This window comes from Empidonax traillii, unplaced genomic scaffold (assembly GCF_003031625.1).
Source record: "Empidonax traillii isolate 1590-97213 ecotype Southwest subspecies unplaced genomic scaffold, ASM303162v1 scaffold249:size1902748, whole genome shotgun sequence".
NCBI lineage: Eukaryota > Metazoa > Chordata > Aves > Passeriformes > Tyrannidae > Empidonax > Empidonax traillii.
In genome coordinates, this window is record NW_020955442.1 from 128,000 (window position 1) to 152,870 (window position 24,871).

At 36.3% G+C, this 24,871-nt stretch overlaps 1 protein-coding gene across 1 annotated transcript in view; it reads right to left on the reverse strand.

Annotated features, from left to right (window-relative positions):
* The window catches only part of SEMA5A (semaphorin 5A), a gene marked incomplete at its 3' end in the record, with an annotated part of 140,510 nt that extends 127,995 nt beyond the window's left edge, over window positions 1-12,515 (reverse strand). Inside the window, exon 1 of the mRNA XM_027889049.1 lies at window positions 12,497-12,515. The remainder of the gene's footprint in view (window positions 1-12,496) is intronic.
* Window positions 12,516-24,871: the final 12,356 nt, after the last annotated feature.

The following is a 24,871-nucleotide window of genomic DNA, read 5'->3' on the forward strand; positions in this document are numbered from 1 at the left end:
TCTGCCAACACCAAACCAGTCTTATACAAATTGTAAATAAGGCCACCAAAATCAGAACACTAACTGCAAAAAAACCCACATCAATTATTTTACTGGGAGATACACAACCATTTTTAAGTTTAATCTTGCTTTGTTTTATCATTTGCTAAAGTAAAAAGGCTACCGTGGCTTTGTCTCATACCTGAGTCTCCTACTCTTTCCTTTCAAAATGACTTCTGAAACTGATAATGAGTTTCAGTTTAACACAAAAACTTTTATGAAAATGGCCATGGAAAACAACAGACAAACTCACTTTCCAAACAGTTGTTTGTCTCTACTCTCAGTGGCAGAGCCACATGAGAGGGAAATTCAGCCATGGTACATTTTATTTGCCCAGAAGCACATGAATTCAAAAGAATGGAAGGGTGGAGGGATAAAATACAAATGGATAAAAATATACAAAGGTGTATTCTAGTTGTATACTAGTAGAAGAAATCTTCACTAGATTTAATAATAAACACATAGGAGTGTTTTCTGCTGCTGATAGAATATGGTACTGATTATGATAGAATATGGTTACTGGTATGACCAAGCAGTATGATTAAAGCTGGTAGGGATGCAGAGGAGAGCACACATGCAGTTAAGAGCCTTCGCTGTTACATGGCTGTGGGCACTGTACTCACATCTGTCTAGTACACTTGAAAAGATATTTGGCTACACACTGAATTGAGCAAAGAAATAATAGCAGCATGTCTAGACATCGTGGCTCGTCTGCATGCTGAGACTTCCCACTTCTGTTACAGCTGCATGGCATTACTCAGGCAGTGTGCCACAGCAGCTACCTCACCTTACCCAGTCACCTGGGAGCTTGTCCAGGACTCAGGATTTTCATACAACACTTAATGACAAGCAGCGCTCACCTCACAAAACAAAAAAGAACACCAAATGGGATAAGAACATGCCTGCTCCACATCACTCCACCAGCCAGCACTGACTTTTCCTCCACAGAGATAACAGCATGAGTTAGGTAAGCTGCTTCAAGTGACTTCTGCTGATGTTGGTGGGGCTGAAGTAGAATTGTCAGGAACACTAGGTAGATGGGCTTTTCCCTACTTCAGTGTTCTCACTGTCTGTGCACAGGAGAACTCAGCAAATGTAAGCAAACTTTATGTACTGCTTAAAAAGCTATTGAACACATTATTTGCTTTGGTTGATATCTGGCAAGAGAGAAAATCTTGTCGAAACCAAAACTGTGTGTACCAAAACTGAGAGGGATGGAGGGAAATAAGAGCAGGAATAAAAAGATACAAATATTCACCTTCCTCTTACCTTCCTCCAAAACATGCCTGCATTATGAAAATATATCCTACTTTCAGGCATGAATCAAGGATGAATGGTTACAACAACTGCTATCTACAACCTTGTGCTCTCATTAAATCTACCTTATTTACTTGACTAAAGAACACACATGGAAAGATGGCAATTATAAAGGAGAATCTAGGCATAAGGAACAACGGAAGAAACAGGAATATCTTTCTTATAAAGTAACATTTTGCTTATATGCTTTTCCAATCACAATATCGGACAGAGTAAAACCAAAACAAAATAAATGTAGGAATTTTAATGCAAAAGCGCAACAAATGAAAAATCAATCACATCCTTGAACATATCCCTGTAACTGCTGCTTGAGACCACAAAACCAGCCCCCCTAACCGCAACCTTAACAGACCAACGCCTGCAGACATACACTGCAGAACAGAAAATCAGTGTACGGAGTGCTACAGCCACTTCTGTTCCATATGCAGAGCTGGGAAGCTTCCAGATCTTGACATATGTGCCTACCAGTTCAACTCAAAAATCACATCTGGACAAAACAGGAGCAGTATGAGGACTCTCTGAAGTCCCAGCATTGTTCTTGACTTGTTGAGCACAAGCTCCAAGTTATGAACAACTATGGACATCCGTACATATGTACTGCCACATGGAAATTACATAAGCAATAGATCTGAGTGCAACAGACTCACTGCACTTGCTGTAACATGTGCCAGTGTTCAGGATTATGAGCCCTGGTTATATTCTGCATACTGCTAGCTATACTATTGGCCATGGTATCTCTTTTTTTCCAGTTTTACTAAAAGGGAAGGTCTTTAAAATTAGTTTCATAAATTACATACAGCTTTAACTCTATTTACAGTAACACTTTATGTTCCACTAGTCCAAAATAAGAAAAAATGTACAGACTGGAATGCCAGGACAGGAAACATATTGCTAACAGGAAAGAATAGATCAGAATATGTGAAGTTACCAGTCAGCCAGAGCTCTCTGTCTGAAAATTATAAAACAGAATGACATAACATTCATTTGGCTTTGCAGGGATTTGACTAACAATAGCTCATTTAAAGCCACTGAACTTGCCCCACTACTTGCTTTAACTCCATCTAGGTCTAAGTGACAGGACATGCTAATGTACATTTAACCTTTTAACCAACCACCACAGATTTATAGCCCAAGAGCAGCACTTTGGCCTTGCAAAAAAAAAACCAAAACCCACCATGACTCCCAAAATAGCAATTTTTAAAGTATAATACATTATTAAGAGTACTGACAGAACAAACAGTACTACCTATTTTAAAATGGTAGAGATGGAGAAAAACAGTAATAAAGGATAAATTATTGTGGTCTTGCTCCCACTGAAGTCATGTTTTTTCATGAAGACTTCAAAGAGCAGGGGAAACATGGCCTTTATCCAACTTTCTGCAAATTACACAACTGAGTAATTTCATTTAAAATAAATCAGTTCTGATACAACTCTGATTTCCTTGAATTTGAGAGCAAAACTTTTGAAAATATTTATTCTTGAGTGTGACACCATTTATCCTTGTGTTTTTTTGCTCTTTGACTGAAGTTTACAGGACATTTCTAGTGCTCTGTTGCCACTGATATTTGCTGCCTACATGTCTCCAAACTTTTACATGATTTTCTGAGCATGACTTTCACTGGTTTGATAATCCAGGCAGACTTTTCCAGTTCCAGGATACTGACAGGAATAACACCTTTTACCACCTTTCAGCCAAATGGTGCTAGTACTGAGGACACAAATGGCTGAAAGCATCATGACCAGAGAAATCAACTTCATAATGAAAGTCAAAGAAAAAATTATTAAACACTGTAGCACAATGTACACTAGATTTATTTGTGTGTGTTTGTCTACAAGGCTTAGTTAAAACTAAATGTTTCTGGCATTTTGGGGTGTCCTTAAGATGAAACGTAATAGATGTTTTGTGTTTGGTTTGGGTGTGGGGTTTTTTTCTTTGGGGTGTGTGTGCATGTGCATTTTAATATTGCAGAAGGATACCATGCAATAGCTTTCTTGAGAAATTTCCTTTCTCCCCCAAAATGAAAGCTTCTACCTCTTCTACAACTTTCGCTTATAAGAAATATAGTCTTAACATCACTCCACTCACCCTAATATGAACACAGTTGCCCATGGGATAAAATGTTATTCCTCTTATGGAATTCTGCCCAGTCATTTCATGTCCTAACTGATTCTCCAACTAAGGTGGCAGACTGATAACTGATGTTAGCATGTAAACCTTAATTTTAATTGTTCACCATGTAAGTTCTCCAATATCTATGACAATTTAGGAAGAACAAGCAAAACAATACCCTGTAATCTACACATTTAGTCTGCATGAAAACAAACAGTTGTTCTTTTTCTTTCATTAATGAGTATATGGCTTCTTTTCCAAAGAAGGCAAGTAAATTAAGAAAGGTAAAACCAAAACTATGGATATCACAGAAGATAAATACTAAGCAAATGTATCTTTGAACACGTAACCATAAAAATATTGTTTCTCTGACCTTTTGCAAAAGCCAGTGAACATTTTCATTCTAGTTTTAAAAAATGCAAATGAAGTTTAGATGACAGACACCTTTTAGAGAAAAAAAAAATTAGTCCGCAACTCCCAAGAAAGTCCTGGCTTTTATTTGATATTCTGAAATACATTTGCTGTACTGCAGGATACCAGCTGATACATTTTCCGTAGCATAATTAATTCGGAAACATCTGCTTGCTAGCAGGCCAAGGATGAATCTTGGGGTTATGAGGGCTGGATTATAATTCTCACTCAGGAACTGAGTTGTGGTGCAGCTTTGAGAATCTTGATCTGTCCCCACTTCACCATTATAAAATGGGAAGATTCACTTTCATATAGCTTATTTTCTTTAAATAAAACACAAGTTTTTATATATCTCAATGAACTGCATTGTGAAAACTGCAGTTTCAATAAATAGTGAACTCTTGAGTATAGTGACAATTTCAGAAAACATTTATGGATATGTTCTCTCAGTCAGAGAACCCAGCTGCCTTCTGGAGAAACAGGACTGAACAGATTCATGTAGGTACTGCAGATGCCAAATAATAACAAAAGGACTAATCCTGAATATTGCAGCTGCTGATAATGCTTGTTGCCTAACAATGCAGAAAGTATTATACTTGCTATTGCCTACAGCATGCACTGCTACAGAGAAAAAAAAAAAAAAAGCAGTGATATGTTGTCTGGGAGAATCCAAGATGATAGTCTGAAGAGGAAAATTCAGCTTAGTGCATATAGCCTGAGGTTATGAGAAAAGTGTCTGCTAATATGCAATAGGCTCCCATAATTGTGCAGCTGAAGTAATAATACCCCAACAAAATGCCATTACAATGTACAGTGTTTAAAAACTGTGCCAGTTTCCACGCATGTTGGTTTATTCCAGAAGCTAGCTTATCCACTTTGTTAGTAAAAATGTTCCAAAATGATTTAAAGAAATCATATCCACTACATTTTAAAGACAAGAGAGCATATTGAATCACAGGTAAGTCTAATAATTTATTTTTTTAAAAAGTATCAGGAAAAAAGGTAGATTTGTAGTCTTCTTTTCCAAATGGAGGGAGAAGTTCTTAAGCAACACTGGGGGGGAATGTCACATCAGTTGGTGCAACATATCAACAAGCTTTTTAAAATTTAGGTTCCCAGCCCAAAGGTGTTGGAGTCATCTATGATATAAGACTATGAGAGAGAATTAACAAAGGTTTCTTAGTCTATGGTGCTTTCATATTCTGTGTCATTTTTTTTTCTGACTTTGATTGTTCTCCTTCAATGATGGATGCTTTCCCTTTTTCCATTTGAGCATGCATGAGAGAAAGACGAAACTTAACATATCCATCACCAGAGCCAGAACACAGCTCAGTCCATCTGGTACCATAGATCACAAACTGATGCTCTCCCCCTCACCCAGCAAGATTCTTAGCTCTTCTATTCTCTCTTCATCACGAAGTTGAATGCTTGGGGGTTTGTTTGTTTGGGGTTTATTTTTAGGCAACTGTAGAGATAGCAAGAATATGGTGGTTGTGATATGGACATATTCCAAGACTTGTCTGAAATATTCTTACCAAGGGCCAAATGTTTTCCCCATCAGCAGTGAAAGCATTCAACGCTTTGGCATTCTTCTAGCAGCCTATCCCTCCCTTTGCCACCCAACATGCATGCACACTCCCATCTCCCCGGCTGCTCGCAGTGCTGAAGCAATCACAAATGCCTCAGGCTAAGCAAATATACAGAGGTAAACACTTTAGTTCTGGGCATCATCCCAGAGAGGACACACGTAATAATTTCCAAGCTCCTCAACATATTTTTTTTTTCTTCTGTTCAGTACTAACAAAATTAAGGAAGGAGAAGAGTTTAGTATAGGAGTAGGATCCCTGTCAAGAATTTCATTACAATACTTAGGTCATCATAAGCTGTTAGCAAAATCAAACATCTATCCTCTGCTGTGCACTAGGCTTAAATGATAAAGCAGAAAACAGATCCCAAAATTACTCTGCACTGTGCCCACAGTGAACTTCCTTTCACAGCCCCCTTGCCCTCCTCCAGTATCTCCAATCCACAGAACCTGTACTTATTTTCTAGCACCATATTACATTCACACTAAGTAAAGCATGAAGTACGTGATTCTGAATTCACCACACTGGTGTCCCACATGTTCATCTCAGGCAGCACAGAAGGAATACCTGGATCTGATTTTGCTTCTGTATTTCAAGTCTGCTTGAGATCCCAATTTCATGTAAAAACACAACATAAAAGAGAGCAAGAAGTTTGATGGCTGGTGCTGGGGGTGATCTACAGTTTTGGTGCTCAAGCTCTGGGAGTATTTACACAGAAAAGTATGCAGAGGCACAGGCAAACTGTCCTGAGGAAAACATACTAAAATGCAATTTTAATTTCAGAATCAGGTATTGGTTTTCATTATCTTTGACAATTCACCAAGAAGCACAATTTAGATAGTAATTTATAACTTAATTGTATGAAATAGTAATATATACAGAACTAACTGCAGTAAACTGACTAATAAACAGGAAACTCCTATTAGTAATGCCTTTAGGAATATTCAAAAACCTGAATGGTGAAACAGAAGATTTTGCTTACTAGGACAGGATGGTAGGATTCATGTCCTATGTAAAAGGGTCTACACAATTCCACTGTTTCTGATCACACGTAATTATATAAGAAGAAAAAGGCATTTTATTTGGACTTCTGCATCAGAGCAAGTCTCCAAAGTTTTCCTAAAACAACTGCAGGAAATAAATAGCACAAACAAGGAGAAGAAAGAACAAAGACACATCCAACTTGATTTGGAAATCCTGATGTTAAGACTGGTACTCCCTTCAGAAATACAAACGATACTGCTGGAAAAGTTGTCGTATTTCAAAGTTCTCATCCTCCTTCAAAGGTAAGAGAACTTGAAACAATGCAACAAAGAGAAACTGCACCGCTGATAAATCTGTGAGATAATACTTTGTCTGAGAAAAGGTTCAAACTCTACCACAGACTAAATATATATGCCTGCTGCCCATGCTGCATTTGTTAGTGCTTTTATCCACCACAAAACTTATTCTCTCACTTTCTACCCCAAGGTCTGAATTTTTTCAAAACAAATTTATTTGGCTCTCGCATTATGTTGTGCTGGAGGCAGTATTGATACACAGAGATTGCAAATGAAAATTAGACCACACAGAAGGGTATACTAAATTATCCCATATAAAAACAGTGTTAAAATGGGATTTAAATAGTCTAACATTAAAGTAATAGGGTTAAAAATACATTACCTTTTGATAAAGAATTGTAGTATTTTAAAATCTTTACCACAGACAAGATGAAACTGAGTAAAAATGCGTAAACAACAGGAAATATGAAAGCACATTTAAACCTCCAGACCACTTCAAATTTCTGTTTACTTATGTGCATATAAATATTAGTAGTAGCTCCAGAATTGATGCAGCTGCATATTAAGAAAACTTCAGGTTTCTTTTATTTTTCCTTTATTTTTCTTACTTTGTTTTTCTCATTAAGAAGATTTCATGGTAAAGCCACTGCTTTAATAAGGATGAGGCATATATTATGCACAGCTTAGTTTTAGGGGGTCTGTCAGGTATTTGGAGTAGTTTTTTGTAATTTAGAGAATAAGCTGCAGGGCTACATTTCATAGTTTCCTTCCAACCCTCTCCCAAGGAAGCATTCTTATTCTCTCATCCAGAAACAAGAGTAGGTACAAAGATCCTTTTGAATTACTTGTTCACAAATGAACAGAAATGTCTATTTCCTCTTGCCACAACACAGGAATATTTTTGCGCATGGCACCTCCACCTCCTCAGGGTTAGGACCTGTGCTCTTCATTCTGCCATCATGACACCACACAGTTGGTGCTGGTCCAGAAGTGCACATCACTTTGCACATCCAGTAGACCTCTCCGGTTCTCTCCCTCAGAAACTTCTGAGCAATGGTGAACACTTTAATTTATCAGAATTCTAATTTAAACTTTTCTTTCCTTTTAGCAATGGGAAGAAGGACTTAATCCAAAGGGAACATTTACTCGTAAATATGCAACCTTGACTTACTGGAAATCTTAGCATCCTAGCAGGGCACTCAACAATGTTTTCATCAGACAGTCTGGTAGAAGCTTCTTTATTCTACTGTCTTAATCAACTTAAAATGATGCAACTGTTTAAACTAGTTTCAGGACTACACTATGTTGTTAATGGAAGAGCCTTTTCTTTCCCAAAATCAATCTATTTAAAACAAAAATCAATATGTGTTGGGGTTTTTTTCCCCCTCCTTAATTTCTGTTAATTTCTTATCCCCTCTCTCCTTTCTCAATGGTAGAAAAGAAACTAAAACCAGTTTATCTGCTACTTTTAGCCTCCACTGCCAATCAAAATAAAGTCAAAGGATTACAAAAATGAAAATATGTCTTTTGTTTGTGTTCACATATTTCTATGCAAAGAGTTATCTTCCGATAATTCCTCTAGTGACATAACAAAGATTTGAGTCACAGTCTTAATTGTGTTGCATCTGGAGAAGCTGGTCTTTGAGAGATCAAATAAACCTCCCCAGTTACCCAAAATTAGACCCCAAATACACAAAAATGTTCATCTTGATGAACCTATGTTACAGCCTCTACTGGTTCCCAAAAAATCCTCTTAAGGTCACTGTTCAGATGCAGCAACATTCGGAAGAAGATTTTCTCTACCAACTTCAAGAAAGAGATCCTTTACACTGTTTTGTGTGCTACTAGAAGAAATCACTGGGAAAAAAAAATAGGAAAGGTTTCTCTATTTCCTTGTTGGAACATGCTCTTCCCCAGAAGACCTATGGGTCTTTTAGTTTGTTGCTAAAGCCTCAGAGCAGGGAGAGCAAATGGAGAATTTGGCAGTTAATACGGTTTGAGATGCAGAGCTGGGCAGTTCTGGAGGCAGAGACCAAAGAGCAGGGAAAATAAAGATGAGCACCCTATTTTTACTTTATTATGCACATCTTGTTACAACAGGTTGGTGACATATCTCAGAGCTGTTAGAATGGAGCTTATTGGCTCAAAACACAAAGCAAGATATATCCTCCTCTGGCTCAGTAATTCCTTGTCCTCCTATCCACTAAAGGGCAGCTCAGAAAAATACTAACAATAAAAGACAGCAATAAACACTTCTTGATACACCAATTTCAGGTATACAGGCTACCTTCCTTTTTTACAAAGTATGAGGATCGTCTGTTTTTATAATGGGTAGTCAGGAAAACAATTCATTTTCCTATAGAGCATTAGTGGGAAAGCGCTGCATAGCCTGTAAACGGAAAAGCAGATCCCATTTGAGAGGCAGAAAATCTAGATTCAGTGACTGAAGGAAATCAAAACTAATATTGAAATGCAAAGAATAAGGCAAGTCATTAAGTGACAGGTTAATAAACTCAGCACCAAGAATCTTGTTCTTGTTTACACATTCTTAAATGCTTAAAACTGCAACAAGAGACAGTGCTATTTGCTGATTGCTGATAACAGACCAATTCATGTCCCATTTTTGCGTGTCTTGAAACATCTGTAAATCACAAGAGTCATTAGAGACAGCTATAAAGGATGAGTAGGCTATGTGCACTATGGTTTCCTTGGGGGTTTTTTTGTTTGTTTGTTTGTTTGTTTTTAATAGAGTAGAATTTACTGCAATTTTTAACAGAGGATATAGTACTGGGATTTAAAGCATCTGTTGTTTTTTTCAGGTTGCAGTTTGTAAATTAAAATCAGTTTTCTCAAAAAAGTTGAAATTAATAAGGGGAAGCTTAAAGAGAAAATTACAGTTATCACAATATTTTCTCTATATCCTTTTGAGTAACATGTTTGGAAATGTCAAAGTCTTTCGACAAAAAAGTATGACAAAATTGACAAGCTCATTTTCAAGGCACTTCAACTGTACAGTGGGGTATGAAGTCAATAAAAGCAGTTAGTGCTACTCAAGAGCACCTCAGTTCTGACTCCCCAAAGTGCATAGTGGAAATCTTGTGGGGAAACCTATATAAAACCTCAGTTAGCTCACCTAGTACTGCTAACTGTGTATGCTACAAACTGCATCGGAACACAGTTTATTTCTTTTGGCATTTTCTCCCATTCTGCCTTACCCTCTGTTTTCCATCAAATAGATTATGTCAGAGCTTTTCCAGTGCTCTTTTACTTGCCCCTGTGCATCAGCAATTCAAAGCAAGGAAAAGATGGAAAAATCAGAAAAATAACGTAAGCCTGCAACCCCTTTCTTAGGATGTATTCCACAAAAATTGCCTCAGAAGAAACATCACCTTCATTTGCAACAGCATAACCAAGAGGAGTAGCTTTTATTTTCTTTCTTTTTTTTTTTTTTAACAGACACACTACTTACAATGTGTGATCCACCTCCTTAGAGAAAAAAGATTGGTTAAGAGTGCCAGAGATGTCCCCTTGATGGCAAAGGAACAGGGAAAGTTGGAGAGCAGCAACCATGGTAAAAATTTCTTACAGGTCACTATAAGCATTCCCACTGGTCTCCACAAAACACCAAACAAACAAGACTGGAATTCATTCAACTCTGATTTCAGCCTTTGTATACCTACAATTACTCCCAAAGGACTAATGAGGAAGCAAGTACTCCATCTCATAAGAAATACTGACAGTAAGAAAGCAAGAAACTTGGTACTGTGCACAAGATGAAGCTCACAGTTAAAATACTGGGAAAGGTAGTAGCAGAAGTGAATTTTTAATGAATCCAACATTTCCAATAATTTCATCCTAAAGTAGAAGAGCATTCATTTGCTATGCCTTTCTTCCCAGATAGTCCTATTTTTAAATCATCTGTATCACAAAATGGTTCTATTAATACATTACAAAATGCAATAAGGTCCTCTGAAACAAGCTGGACGTGAGACTATTAGCAAGGGAGAACTATGTGTCATGTAAGAACAGCTCTGGATGGATTTTGAGAAGTTGCTCGGTTCAGACAAGTTATATCATTTCAGCTGCTTCTCTACTCCCCAAAATGCATCTTAGACAAGACAGTCTTACATGAAGATGTGGGTAAACTCTTGTTTGCAACACAATAATTATATCTGATTCTCAAGAAAACTGACCACCATGCAAAATTTTTTATGTTTACTGAAATACTGGACATTCTTCCCCTTCCACAGAAGAACTAGTACTTATGCTCAAAGACATACTTCACCATTGATTCTTTTTTGAAATTCATTGTGTGTATTGTTCTACTTGAACTTCCGACATATGGTAAAAGTAGCAAATCAGTATCACTGAAGTCGAATGCATCATTGTTCCCAATAAATCACCTCCCAAACAGAATTGCTATAGCAAAAACTTGACTCACGGCCTACACTTTAAGGTTTTTTAGAGTTTTATTGCACTCTTTAAATGATCTAATTTTACACTGTAATTCTCCATTACTTATCTTGGATCATCCCCTAAACTCTCCTTTCAAAGAGCAACAAAAACAAAGATGTCTCCTGGAATTCTCAAACATTTTTCTGAATGGCAAGGTTGGTAAAATTAGACTTCAAATAGCATGGCATCTCTTCTGAATTTCCTTTAAAATATATTATCTGCCACATTTTGGAAGGCAAAGAGTTTTCTCCAACAGGCATGCAAACCAAAAACTAATTTCAAACACTAGTACCTCATCCTGCAGATGATAAGTTTTGAGTTCCGTCATGGCTTTTCATGAAAAGAAATACCATAACTTAGTTCCGCAAAACAGCTCAAAGAACCACTTCTATGTCACGGATTATTAAACTCAACCAAAAGGAGGAATGTGTTTAAAATAAAAGAGAAATTTGCAACTCAGTGAAAATCATCCCTTAAGCCCATCCAGCATTTATTCTTACTAAATCATTTACTTTTCCTAAATTCTCACTAAAGGCCTAAGAAAACCTGGTCACTTTCAGCTACAAAAGGAGGTACTATTTACAATTATTTCTATGTCTGTGGGCATCCCTTTTTGTTGCATTGTTTTTCCATTTCCCAGACTGTCAATTTTAATACTAAGGAGTAAGTAAGCAAGAGAAAGCCGAAGTAAAGCCATCACCACACCAATGCTAAACACAAGAGACGACCATTTAATTATACCTTGCGATGTGTGCTTGGATAGGTAACGTGCACTGAAATAAAGAAGGAAATACGTAGGTACTATCTTCAAATCATCTTCCCTCACCCTTAAAAGTCAAGTATTCTAACACACATACACATATGTATGTATATAAAATAGAGAGCTATAAAAGAATTACTATGATAATGATTCAAACCCTTACAAGTCTTAAAATATTTTATCATAAAACAGTGGGGGAAAAAATCAGTCACTATAAAATTTTCTTGACTCTTTCTTCCCTAGCATGACATATAATTAGTTGAGAATTTACACCAAGAATCATGATTAATGTAAAAATAAAAGGCTGCAGTATACATTTATATAAAAAATAACAGCAAAAAGTCCCACAGTAAGATTTTAGAGAACCTTACTTTTCTAAAATCCAGGCATGAACACTCTGCATTGTTATTTCAGCTTCTACCATAGAAGGTGTCTCCAGAGACACTGCTTCATTCCTGCCTAGGATGCTACCAAGATACTGTAATTCAGGCTCTCAGATGCATTTTGAGTCAAGGAACAAAGTCACCCCACAGTTACCTTCTGTTCCTGGACTGGGCAAATTGAAGTCCCTTTCTTGTGCAGAACTGAATACTATGGATCCTACAATTAACACTGCCATCAATAAACAGCACATCTTCAGAGAAGAGTGGAAAAATATTATACCAGCAGCCATGACTCAGAACAATCTGGCAACTGAAGATAAGATGGAGGGACAACAGAAGCAACAATAACCAAAAAAAGAGACGGTGTTCAAGGTTTTAATCAGAACAGATAACAGTTTCTGTTAACTGCAAGAAGCAAATGTTGCAAAAAGGGCCACAATCTCTGTGCAAAGCATAAAAAAAACCTCCTCCAAAAAATCCCAAAATTAAACCTGCAGAAATTATAAAGTAATAGTAATCAGCTCATAGGATTAATCACATCACCATCAAGATGTTTAAAGTAATCCATTCACAGTGTACCAGTCACAAATCACCATTTATTGAGATCTGATTACAAAAAACATTTGTGCCACCAAACCTACAAAAAAACAATGGTCTAATGACAAGGACCACTGTGTGCTCTGTGTCTGCTCTATATAATTTCCCCAGCTAGTAGTCCTCAGACTGCAAATGCAGTGCAAAAATGCCCTCCTGAACACAAGGAGAAACATCAGCAATGACTCTTCTGCACTCTCTTATACAGAACACCTGATCACTAGTTGCAGCTCTGCTGCTAGATACATGATGACGGGACTGATTTTCACCTCTGATGTGCCTGAAATGCGTTGCTTACTCTCAGATGCTATTTAGAATAAACTTTGATGTACTTTAGGAACCTTCATTTTAAATCAGTTGACGCTCTTGGCATATTATTTAGAAGCTGTAAAAGAAGCTGCTCTTTTCCTGATGGAAACACAAGCTTTTCAAACTGGATTTTGAAAAAGCTAAACTCTCCAGCAAAGTGGCTGGAAATAGCAATTGCTTATTAGTTTAAAACTTTTTCTAAACACTGGTCACAGTCATCAATAGTCCAGCATTTCACCAGCAGAAGGGTACTTGAAGCAAACAAAACTGACTCCTTACTGAAAAGTAAAACTGAAAAAAAGAAAAAAAAAAAAAAAAAAAAAAAAAAAAAAAAAAAAAAAAAAAAAAGAAAAAGGAAAACATACAGCAAAAAGTACTGAAGCTTCTCTACTCCTAGGTTTATGAAAGACAATTAGGGACAGTTCAGTATCCAGAAATACTCAGAATGCATGTCCAAACACTGCCAGTGCCCTCTTTCTCCTCCTCTGTGCCAGACTTCCCATGGGCTGAGTGAGGTCTGAGGCACAGAAGGGTTAGCGGGAAGAAGGGAACACGAGGCCAGAAACAAGTTTAAACTGACCCAGCTGTAATAACAAAGGCACACAAGCTCAATATTTTTTTATTCTAAAAAACCCACTGGTTTAAAGAGGTTTACAATTTTCTTCATGAAGATTATATAAACATAATTTCTTGCTTTCACTCCTTTTTTTTTTTATACGACAACATGAAAGGTTTTTAAAAGCAATGGGAAAAGGTGCATAAAGGTGAATCCTGCTAAATCACAAAAGCCCACAGCTGAATCCACACTGCAAAAATTAAAAAGTTTACTTAAACATGCTTTGTAAAACAATTAGCATTTTATTTTATGGGACCCAGAAGAATGTAATTGCTGAAGGCATAATTATCTAAAAGCACTAGAATTCTTCATATTTTCAAAATATTTTATAAGTTTTGGGGTTATTGTAAGGGGAAAGGATGTTCTTCCTTCAGAATGAAGTTGCAAGCAACTTCTTATCTCAGCAGCCACTTTTCTAAGCCACCATTTCCCCTGCCACCTCCACTACCTTTCCACAACAGGTGAGAAAAATATGCAACATGTGCTTTTCACAAATAGGGCAGTTGTCAAAGTCAATCGAAATTTTAATGTGCTGGAGGCTTTTGCAGATTAAGTCCAGGGACAGACACCAGGGTGAGCACCATGACATGCAGGCAATTCTCATGCCGAAATAAGCAAAGCAGCTGAAGCTGAAGACATTTTATCTAATGTAAACACATTTTACAAAGCCTGGTCCTTCATATCCATCTGTGACAAATATACTTGAGAGGTGAAACACAAAGTATATGCAATTATTGCAACTTCCCCCTCTAACTATTGTGGTCCATTCTTACACATTCAGATACATTGTTGTAAACAAGCATTTTCCTACCACATCATTTTCTCTAAGACACTGTTTCCAACCCCTTTCTCAAGTTTTCATCTGTGATTACAAAAAAAAAAAAGAAAAAAAAAAAGCACAACAAAAAAGTCTTTCAAGGCCCCAGGCGCACTTTCTCTTCTTCCGAAACGTAATGCCAGTTTTACCTCTAACTTGTCTTTTCAAACAGCTACTGCTGCTAATTTATCATCAGGCCTTCCTCCTACTCCTTCTCTCTTCAGAGAAGATGCACGTCAGCATTTGCAAATCCCTTCACTGTCCTCCTATGCCTCCCTACCCTAATTTGCTGATGCCTTAAAAAAAAACCAAATTAGTAAGAGCACAGTTGTTTACAACACAAGACAAACTTGTTAGACTGTTTCTGGATACTTCCTTCAATTCATCATCCACTGTTTTGTTTTAAGTTGGAAACATTTTGCTTTGTTTCTTCAATAGTTAACAGAACAGTTCTCATGACAACTCATTATTAAACATCTCCCTTTTGTCCTCTACTTGAAGGCACAAACGTGACAGTCAAATGATAATTTCAAAATGAAATATTCAATAATAAAATATCCTTCATAAAAATAGGCATACAATAATGAGCATACCTATGCAGAAAATAAATAGTTTCCATGGATATATTTCAAAGAAACTGAGTGCAAGGTAAGCAATCCAATATGTGTAAGTGACCCAACATAAGGGATATATGTCAGAGGGGAAACGACAGGAAAATGGCAGACTGACCTCAGTTACCACCACAAGTGCGAAATCCAGGAAATAACGGAGAAGAAATGCAATCCATTAGATTTGTTTGTGTTAAAAGATATTATCTTTAAAGAGATGCAGTTGTTTAAGATAAAAAGGTTCACTTGTCATTAAAGTAGAACACCGTAAATACATTGTTGGATTGTGGATGAAAAGCTGTATCAACTAAATAAGAATTAATTTGCACATGGCAAGAAAACACAAAAATAAAATTATTAGAATAAAATGAAGTATCATGGCTTTACACACTTGCCAGAGCCTATCTCCCTACATTAAAATTCCTAGTAAATTAGTCCAAATCCTTAAAAAAGAAAAGCATCAACAAGAGATAAGTTCTTCATATAAAGACCATAACTCTTTTTTCAATAAGTCAAAAATCCCTTTGAGCAAGAAACAAGACTTAGTATTTCCTATTTATGCAACTCAATATACTATAATGATTAAAGAAAATCTCAAAAACAATAAAGATGAAGTGGTTTCACATTAATTAAGTACCCATTAAAGAGAAACTTCTTCACCCATATCTCAGTGAAAAGCATTCTAAAACATCACAAAAGCATCACAAAGAAAATCAACTCTGCATTCAGTACTAAGTATTTCAGTCCTTTCATTGATTTCAATAAGCTCACTAAAATACTCTATTTAATGTAGCTGATTTATATTAGGAAAATAGCCAGTCATCCTACGGAACTGGAGTCACAGTGATTAGTACAGTAGCCTTGCACAATTAGAAATGACCAGTTATAATTCAGAAATAAACAATGCTCCAGATAGGATGAACTCCTATAAACCACAGACATTTAACTATTATAGTTCAATAAACTAATAAATTATGTGTCTGGATGGGTCACGGAAGATCGCTGTCAACAGAAAATGAGGAGCACAGAGAGGATGAGACCTGGCTGCTGTGGAAAGAATGGCACCAGGTAAGATTGGACAAATGGCAGCTGCTCTGGATGCTCAGGTCTCCAGCATTAACACCCAGACAAGGCCAGGCACATCCAAAAGGACATGCCAGGAAGGCCACACAACACAACTCCTCTGTGTATCTTATAGCCAATAAAAAAACCAATACTACAAGGCTTTATGATTTATAAAACTCTATTCAGGAAATAATTTTTTACATAAAAATATGGTCTGATATCTCTGTACAATACCACACTTCTTTTGCTAAAGCAGAAACAGGGGAATTTGATCTTTCTCCTTAAGAATCAAGTAAGAAATGTAAAAGTCTTCCCGGCTCACCACTCATCTTCACTAGAATCCCTCTTATAACTGTTCCTATAGTGCTTTTTTTCCTATATAAAAGAACGTCTAGTCACTAACTGTGTATGCGTTAAATATTCAAAATATATCTACACAAAACCTAACACTGAGAGGTAAAAAAATAACCAACCAAACCCATTAAAATAAAACAAACCACTTAAACTTATTTTAATAATTGTTTGTCTCTGTCATTAGGCAATTAAAAAAAAAGTTACGTATGTATTAGAAGAGAATGAGAATACGTATGTATGAGAATACAGCTCACAACATTTCCAGTTTCAATGTAATTTTTCTTTTTAAGACAGGAACTTCATGACTTACCCTGTTTGAGCTTTGAAGCTAAGATAGAGCTGCACAAATTCCCTGTGTATCTTCTAAGACAGTGTAACTATCTAGCATGAAAAGTCACAGATGGCTTGCTACTGTAAGTGTAGAGCAGACGAAAACAAATGCCACATCAGGACAGTTTCTCTGTACAGTAACACAGCGGAGCCAACACAGTGTGATGGCTGCTTTAAAGGTTACAAAGAAAGTATCACTCAGTTATCTCTAACTTGCATTTCCTATGCAATGAACTTACCCAGCTTCAATAAAATAAGTGTTCTGCTCATCACTTACGCATCTGAAGCGTTTTTCTCTATAAAGCTGGCATTCTGTCAGCTTAGAGATTGCCTGCTAAACTGCCCATCTTGGCTTGCATTATGAAAAACAGGAACAGGCATGCTTTTATGAGGCACACAGCCAAAAATGAGTAATACCTAACAATTTATACAATTTCAGAAAACACAGCCTTGCTGAGATGCATATAATAAGAAAACTAAATTCATTTCTATTTCCATTTTTAAAAATCTCTCACCAGAAATAGCTACATACTTACAGTATTTGATTTTATGAAACTAGGTCAGCATCCATTTATTTCTAATACTAAGAGCATTCCATTGCTAACTCAAGGCAAGTACATTGTACTCTCAATTACTTATATGTAGGCATTTTTTTAAAAATATGCTAAAACAAACTGACACTGGGAGCAAAAAGAAGTAAAGGTTGCTTAGCATTTATTATCACCATGCAATCAAGAGTATCCCCAAAAATTTTCTCCCCACTGAGATACTTTTTTAAAAAAAACAAGGTTTTACTATTTTCCCTTAATATTTAACACTAAACACTGAATATTTACTTAATGCTTATAATGCAAAGCACTACCTGCACTGTTATCAACCACCAATATATTCCTCATTAAGTACCCATAACAGCATCAGCCTGTTAATACTACTACTTGCCAGTCAAAACAAACAGAAACTCCAGTTCTTCTAACAGTAATCAGGGACTTGAGAAATGCAGAGCTGTAAAACAATACAAGCATCTTCAGAACACACATTTCAGTCTGCAATACCATATCACATCAACATAGTAAAATGCAGTTTCTAGAAACTGTACCCCCGAGGTGTGAGTAATACAAGAGAAGAAACTAGCCCTGCAAAAAGTCCACTTCCAAAGCCCACACAGAGTTTGTGGGAAAGACAATCATACAGTCAATCACTCCATATCATTCGCATTTCCAGCAATAAGGATATAAGAGCTCACTGCCATTCATACCCTGATTTCCCATAATAACAAAAGTACATTTTCTTTTTCAGGGGTCAGTAGGTTTTTTTCTGATTCTTTACTTTAGCAAAACACACAGGATTTGGCATTTATTATGATGGCGGAAATTTAATCTCAGACAACATAAGTTTAACTTCAGACCAAATCTTTTTGAAAGTAGGGAACTAATATTTATTTATAGTTGAAACTGGTCTGTGATGCATATGCAATGATCTTAATGGGCTTTACGTCAGTATTATCTAGAGTTATTTTTCTAGACTCACACAAAGAAATTATTCCAACATGACTATCTTCATTATTTCACAATATCTGTTTTTTTCCCAGCATCTTGTTTCTCCTTTTCTTATTATTTATTTATAACGAGACTGGAGCTCGTAAAACCGTCATTGCTTGTTTTATTTTTCTCCAGCCTCATATATTGAGTAGATAGCAACTGCTTTAGAAACCTAACAGGCTTCACTTTTCGCTTAAGTTCTCACTCCTCAGAGTCCTAAGACTTCCATCATCTTGAATCCCCTGCTTCTCCAGCATTTTGTACTTCTAAAACATCACAGCAGACTATAGACAAATGTGGCTCACCTTGTGTTCACATCTGCTGATATCACTGCAGTTCAACTGTCATACATACCATGTCTACGCACACAGATGCACACAATGGACAAGAGGATACTCTTCTGAGTACATATACAGGACTTTCTGTCCCCTTAGTCTAGGAGAAAGCAAGCCCTTACACATAGGGAAATATGATCCAGTCGGTTCAAGCTGCTCAAAAATTCACTGCAAATGTAAAATTTACCACTTTAGACTTTACATTGAAAAGCAAAGATAAAAATCAAAGGACAAGAGACGATGCTGGTTTCAGTGTTTCTTATCTTCAAAATTCTTCATCAAAGTTCATGTTTTTATGATAATCATCTTTACAGCATTATTCCCCTTGAGTCAACAGGTTTACTGCCATTAAGCCACTGCTTAATTAGCTGAAAACATACAAGCTACGAGTCCATGTAATTGGACTCTGCTTTCTTACACCTCCTTGTAAGAGCAAACACCTCTCTTCCAAACAGACATTTCAGTAAAATATAGAGGTAAGTAGGAAATACATTGCATGTGGATGAGGAAGAAGCAAATACAACCCAAAAGATGCATGCACTGATCATCAACCACATGATGTTGAGGCTGAGAAGCAAGAAGCAGGGATGGAAGAAGCAATTATGACAAGTTAGTAGTAAACCATTTTCATTTGTCTCATGATTTCCAGATGACAAAATTGGGGAAGTGTCAAAACATTAAGGATATACTGACAATACCCTGTAATAGGCCTAAGTGTATTCAGCTGCATAGTCTCTCCTGACTGAAGTCAGTGTCAGAGTATCCAAAATATGTCTCTAACAATGGAATAGGCTGCTCATTCCATGCAAAATACGAAGGTTAAAATCACCATTTCCAAAATCTATTTTGTACTTTAAAAAAAATTATGTAATAGTTAATACATGTCAATAATACAAAACATGATGGGAACTACAAAAACTAAGTTAATCAGACAATTATTTAATATAGATATTAATCTTTTTACGTTTTGGATTTTAGGAAATCGTTACTCATCAAAAATGTATGTAAACATATCACCACAGGGGGAAAAAAAAAAAAAAAAGAAGAGAAAAAAATACCACCAAATGGATATATTCAAAACAACATTCATTTACTTAAAAAGAACATAGGAAAGTTACAAGCACAAGCTTAGCTTTTATATTTAGAATAGCCAGACCAGCAACTCACAGGAATGCACAAAGTTTGACGCAGTCCATGCTGAGAAGCAATGCCTGGTAGGGTCACAGTTCAAGCAGGGACAGTAGAGCATATGCCAACACCTGAACTACTGCCAGTACTGAAATAGCAGTTACGATTAAATACCTCATCCACTTTTGACCAGAGTAGAATTTAGCAACTAAACTGGTTTTAGAAGTTTAAGGAAAAATTATCACCTGTTTTGTTTTGTTGTTTTTTTTTTTAATATTTAAAACCACCTAATCCATATTAGTGTTTGAAGTTTCAAATGAGATTTTACCTCTTAATTGGTAGATATTTCTGGTCTTCTAGTTGTTCTTTCACATTTCCCAGTATTCATAAATACAAAGGTTTTTAGAAATCTTGATAGTTCCAGCAAAGATCCAAACAGTCTCCAAAAAAAGTTAATGCTGACCTGACACCAGAGCCAATTCACTCAATTTCTCCAAAAGCCCAGAGCACTAGAAAGTACACAGCTAACACACCAAATGGTTATACTTACAGATAGTTTGGGTCCAGCAAAATAACAGCAAAGGTATTTGCACATCACTGAACATCACTTAATAGATTTGTTTTGCATTCAGCAGCACTCTAATCAGAAGAGGGTGCATGCATGTACAGAACAAAACAAAGAAACCCAGAATTAACAAGAAGAAATCAGGGGGAAAGATTAAACATGAGATATGTCTTGCTTTTGTTAAAATGCAAGAGAAAAATTCAAGTACAGTTAACTGACATTATTATGACTGTATATACCAGATACGGTCTCTCTTGTGGGGTCCTCAGTATCACAACCTGCAAGAACACTTGGGGGAAAAAAGGAAGAAAAGGAAACTTTTCAGGCAAGCAGAGAGGCCCTCGACTTAGACAGTAACTACAGACTGGCACTAATTTCCTTCATCATTTCCTCCAAACTGAGAACAAAGTATTAAAAGCTTTATGCAGCATAATCTTTGATATAGTCAGTAAGACATGGAGCGGAGAAGTGCTGTGCCTACCGTCGTATAAACTCATACCAACAAGGAGCACGAGGCAGATTTTTGCATTACTGCCATTTCACATGAGTGAAACCAATCAGCTTCCAAGAACTAAAGGATTGCTCTTTAAAGGGTAGATCAATAGCATGTGATTTGTCAGAAAATTGAGAGGAGGGAAATGAACAAGGACGAGCCTTGTTCCCATTTCATCAGAAAAAAAATTAAACAACATAACAAAACACACACTAAGTCTTCCTACCTGGACTGTCTCACGCTGGCAGCTAGGAGGTTATGGCCAAGTGTCAGCTGATGAAGTACTGTTGAGAAATCAATTGTGTGATGGACCCAATGGTTCTGTGGCAAGTCAGTGGCCACAGAAAGGAAATCCTGACTTTCTGTGTAAGTTCCGACTCTGGCTTGTCAAAGTGCTACACAGAAGTAGGTGAAGTGTCCAGAACAGATATTACTAAAATTTTGATATAGCTATAAACCCCTCATTTTAAAGTACTGAAAAAAACCCCAATGCAGAATAATTTATTGGATTTATGAACCTTCTCTTCCTGCACAAACAAGCCCCTAATAATATTAGAACTATCTGGTAGCAATATTATTTGGGAAAAAAAAATCCTGCTGTGTGTTTAATGGTGGGCAATAAACACCATGGAGTAAAAATATAAATAATATAACAAAATCTATGTGGACAACGTTTTGTCTGGAACATTAAATATGTTTATTATTCCTAAAAATGTAAGCCCACACGTTAGACAAAACAGAAATTTAAATCCTTATCAGCTGCATTGCCACATACAAAGATCACAGATCACAATGTTTACTGGGCAAATATGGACAGGCACCATGCCATTTTCCATTGTTTGAATTCTAGGCTTTTGGATTCATAAGTCTCAGTGGTATTGCTGCTACGGCTAATCCATCACGTCAATTAGTTCATTCTCATTATTTGTTTCAAGAATGTTCCCACTATCTTCTTTAAAAGAAGCAAGCTGCAACAAGGTTTGGTTTTGTTCGTTTGTCTGATTGGGTTTTTTCTATTCTAGGTGCCAGCTGGCCAGAACTCAGCACAGATGCTGAATATTTTGTTGCTCTTCAGGAGAGATATGTCCCTTCAGACAATAGCCTCAATGTACAGGCACAGCAATGTAAATCTTGATACACACTCCTGTCTCTCTACAGGCTTGGTCCACAGTCCAACTCTTCATGATGATACAGTCTGTTCTGTGGGGGGTTCAGAAGAATTTCTATACATGAAGATCTAATATATTTAACTAGATGATTACCAATCTTACGCCTGTACATAGAAGCAGTTAGTGATGGCTTACTGTCTTTCCTAGAATTAACCAGACATAAAGAAACAGAATTCAAATTTGATTTTTGAAACCTTTAGTGCCTTGCATAGGTCAGAGTCTATTTCATCTTTTTTTCTGGGCACTTGCTCAGAACCATTCCATACTATGCTGCAGCACTTCTTTGCACACTCTATTCTCATATGGAAATACTATTTATCTCCATGAAATTATAAAATGCTCAAATTCCTACTCCTTTTTCTCAGCAAAGGTGCTAAATAAATTCATTATGCTTATCTGCTTTTGAATCTCACTTATGCCAAATGGCTCTCAAGAAATATTTCCTCCTTTTTGTTTTCCCTATCCAAAAATGTACTTCATAACCAATTTTACGAACAGAATTAAATACTTCTTCAGGCACAAAAAACCCCAACTAGAACAAGCTCAAATTTTCAGTGTTTTTTACAATCAACACCATTTTACGAAGTGAGCAAATACAGTGAGCTACAAGTCAGCAAAAAAAGTCATCATAGCAATTTACCACTGATTGGAAAAATATTAATAGCCTCAGGCAAATCAGACATTAACTCTTACTGATTTTGAGGGTGATATAGCATTAATAATTCAATAAAAAACACTTTGAGTAATAAAAGCTTAGGGTTATTTATTTAACCAATTATATCATTTTTGGCAGCATCCCTGCTTTTGAATAAACCATGCATGTTCTTCAATTAATCATGAGAATTGAAAATTACAAATCTGCAATCTCTACCTTCCAGTCAAAGAGATACATTGCTTAAGAAGCCCAAAAGATTGAGGGAGAAAACAAGAATAATTTATATTCTCAGTGGACAAAAGAGAGCTGGCACTAGAAGACGTGCTAATTAGCAAAGCTTGGCTTCTGGTGCTTAACGATCTGTTCCTCATGCACCACTTTCCCAATCCACTGAGAGACAGGTACAAATTGCACCTATAAAAAGTTATAATCCATTAGCATGCATACGAGGTGCATCTTGTTACCACTAATGTTCAACAGTCCCCTCTAATCTATGAGAGTGGCAGAAAGATGCAAATGTTTAACAAGAACACTATACTGAATTACCATGCATGTCATTTATTAACAGCTTTATTTTATTCAGAAACCTCAGTGTGACAAACCATTACCACCCTGGCAGTCAAAGTCAAGGGTGTTTTGGTTTTTTATCAGTGTTTTGAATGCTTCAGTTTTGGTCTTTCTCTCCACAGGGAATGGTCGTCTCACGGTCCACATAAACACTTAATTCTCTGCTAAAAATTCTAAATTCCTTACAATACAGTCCAATTCAAAATCCTTGTTTTGAGTCTCTTAGCTAGCCAAACAAGTGAAACCTTCCAGAGTACACCCTCAACTGGAGTTACAAGTTGAATGTTCAATTCTCTCTTATTCCTTTCATGAAATGCATTCAGACTGGTTCTGCTTATTCAGACAAAAACCCAAATTAGACATTACAAATCAAACAATCTACTTCTCTCTGATAACTGAAATGCCATCATCAAATAGATGAAATACAAAGGATGGCCCTGACTTCCAGAACTCATAATGAAGTTGTGTTCTTATAATTATGTCTTTTGATATTTAAACTGGGATTTCATGTAAAAAAACCCAGATGATTATGTTTATTTACTTTTAATGCTAGCCATCACAACAGTAATGCTTCACATTTTGGAAAACAATCTTTATAATGTTTTTTTTAAAAGAAGATTTCACTTTCATTAAAAAGACCAAGACCTGTCATACTCACTTCAGAGAGAAATCAATGAATGCTAAAGCAACATAGATCCTATATATAGAGACCTGAAAATACAACAGTAGACAGAAACCAAACAAAACAACCACAACAACAAAAAAACCCAAAAACTTCAACATTCTCTCCCTCCAAATTTTTCCAGAGTAAATAAAAAATTCCACCACAAAACTATTAATTTTATTTTAATCCAGTAAGATTCCTAAATTTGGTGCAGAAGATGGAGTGTTAAATTCATTTTTAATTGCCAATTATTCATTTCTCGGTAGTGTTTTGGGATTTGGGGGATTAGGGTTGGTCTTTTGGTTCTTTTTAAGTAAACATTGAGTGTTTAACACTGTGTCACCTTCTAAATCAGCATTTTTGAGAAAGTATGATTATACCACATCCATATCTAATCACCTATCCACACATCCCAGTTTTCTGAGGAGAAACATTTGAACAACTAGCACACTAAAAACACTTAAACTTCTGGGCATTTACTTCTATATGCAGAGGGAAACAGGTTTAGTGAAAGAAATGCCTTCCCAGCTTAATGAACATCTCATTTTTTTTAAGTTATCTTCCTATTTAAAATTAACCTGCTTGTTTCATTAAATATCTAATCAACCCTCAGTTTAAAATTCTGGTTTTAAGTCAGGTCAGTAACAATTATGGGCTTTGATTTTGGGGTTTTTTTTTAATAATCCACTGTGCAAAAAGAGCCAGGAAATGCTTTAAATCTC